The sequence below is a fragment of the Pinus tabuliformis genome, chromosome 1_2 (assembly GCF_031772625.1).
Source record: "Pinus tabuliformis cultivar Carrire ecotype Pingquan chromosome 1_2, CPIR1, whole genome shotgun sequence".
Taxonomy (NCBI): domain Eukaryota; kingdom Viridiplantae; phylum Streptophyta; class Pinopsida; order Pinales; family Pinaceae; genus Pinus; species Pinus tabuliformis.
This window is the reverse complement of record NC_142298.1, coordinates 959,443,882-959,446,459: the sequence shown is the minus strand read 5'-3', so window position 1 is coordinate 959,446,459 and position 2,578 is coordinate 959,443,882.

The following is a 2,578-nucleotide window of genomic DNA, read 5'->3' as shown; positions in this document are numbered from 1 at the left end:
GTTGGTTCCCAGTGTATTCCACTTCTTTTGACATTTCTTGATCCTTTTTTTCATTAGGAGGCCTTTCTTGTAGCAGCTTTGTCCCACCTTCCTTCAAACCTTCCATTTCTTTCTTCAAATATTCCATGCCTTTCTTCCAATATGATTTCATACCATCGATATCGGCTTCCATGGCATAAATAAAACTATTTATCTTTTGCTTCTCTAGAATATCATTTACCCTTATATTCAATTTTTGGAAGTCCTCAATGTGTTCTGCCATTGAATCCTTTTGTTTGAGATTTATCAATTGGCTAAAGAAGGTGTTTCTCTTTGTATCCTCATAATGTGCTATCATTTCCTCCGTGAAAATTGACCATGTGACAAGTGATTTATGAGAACAAAGCCCTTTACACCATAAAAATTGATTCAGTTCTAAATAATTATATGCAATACATACCTTTTGCAACAGTGGTACACCATGTAGATCAAAATATTTCTCCATCTGTAGTATCCAATTTACCGGATCCTTGCCATCAAACTTCCTCATCTCGCTTTTTCTTGATTTTAGGAGATCGATCTTGAAATGACTGTAACTCTGTAATTTTGGATCTTTAAGTTCAGAAACTTTGGCCTGTAATATCCCTTTGAGTCCTCTTTCTAAATCCGCAAGTTTAATCGTAATTGGATTCCGAAGAAAGATTTATTCCCAATCTCCCACAATGACCTAATTATAGAGTAGTTTAGTAGAGTGAACTTGTACGACATTCCACATGTCATTTTTTCAACCATAGGTTCTGAAAATTATACCCAAACAAAATACATTCCGTCCTCTTTTTGTAACTTCTTACAGAATTTCAATCTGATGCTCAGAGAGAAAGTTATGACGATTTTCCCAAGGTCACCTGTTTAGGATGTAATTCGGGAGTCTGCAAAAACCCTAACTTCCTCAAATCATATATCTGAAATTATGACCCAAGGTTTAGATAGATTTCTTCTCAAATGGTTTTTTTTAGCTTCTGAAACTTCGTAGCGAAAATGTTATAACGAAAATTCCACGATGACATGTTTTATATGAAATTCTGGAGCTTGCAAAAACCCTAACTTCCTCATATCATATCTCCGAAAATGTAATGAGACAAGATCAGAAATTTGTACCTAAGGTTCAGCAAGATTTCGTCTCAAATGTTTTTTTTTTAACTTCTGAAACATCACAGAAAATAAGTTATAGCGAAAATGCCACGATGACCTATTTGGAGCAGCGAAACCCTCGAATCCAAAGCTTTGATACCAAATGTTATGAAGCCAGCTCACAAAAAGATAGAAAATATAGATCAACGCCTTAGAAATAAGCCTCTTCGAGGGGGAAACCTCCTTTACATTACAAAAATGAACAATTCTTGGATGATACAAATGACAAGACATCCTTTCTATATATAGGAGTCTAAGGGGTCATAATATAATCTGAGCCAACATAACAATAATAATGTAAGGGCACAAAAATAACAATAGTGGGCTTCTATGGGGCATAATAATAACAATATGGGTACTACATGGGCACAACAATATAATAAGAGGGTTGCACTAATAATAATAATGGGTAAAACTAGTAGTATAGGGACCTAACAGATTATGAATCGGTTAAGTAGAGCGAAGTTTTACGAGATTCCATGTGTTATGCAACTAGCTCACAAAATAGAAGAAAATATAGAGCAATGACTTCAAAATCAACCTCTTCGAGGAGCCGACCTCTTTTGCATTACACAAATGAACAATTCTTGGATGATACAAATGACAAAACCTCATTTCTATATATAAGAGTCTAAGGGGTCACAATATAATCAAAGTCGGCATAAAAATAATAATTAAGGGCACAACAATAACAATAGTGGGCTTCTATGGGGCACAATAATGACAATGTGGGGATAATAGGGTCACAACAATAACAATAAGGGCTACAATGAAAATAGTAATGGGGGAATCACTAGTATTATAGGGACCTAGCATTCCCCTCTCCTTCAAAAAATGTGTTTTCCTCAACGCTTGAGTAGTTCTTGATTATTCTATATAAAAGTCTCATCCTCCCATATGGAATCTTCAGCGGGTAAGTTATTACACTTGAAGAGATACTCCAAAATTGATAGATTTCGTAGCTGTCAAGTTCTTGTTTCTGTGATTGCTTCAGGTTCCAATATGATTTTTCCTTCCTCATCAAGTTCTGGAAATATTGTTTGAACTGGGAGCTTGTCACCTATAACCTTCTTTAAGCATGAAACATGGAAAACTGGGTGCACTCGGGAAGCTGTAGGAAGCTACAATTTGTATGTCATAGTACCAATCTTTTGCAACACCTTGTACGAACTATAATACTTTGGTGATAATTTATTATCATTCTTAGCTTGCTTGAGGGACATTTGTTTATATGGTTGTAGTCATAGGAATACCCAGTCACCTACATCAAAACTTCTTTCATTGCGATGTTGATCTACTTATTGTTTCATTCTATTATGTGCCAAAGTGAGGTTATCCTTTAAGAGTTGGAGAACTTATTGTTGATGCTCGATGTGATCTTCCACTGCTTGAACCTTAGAATTTTCTC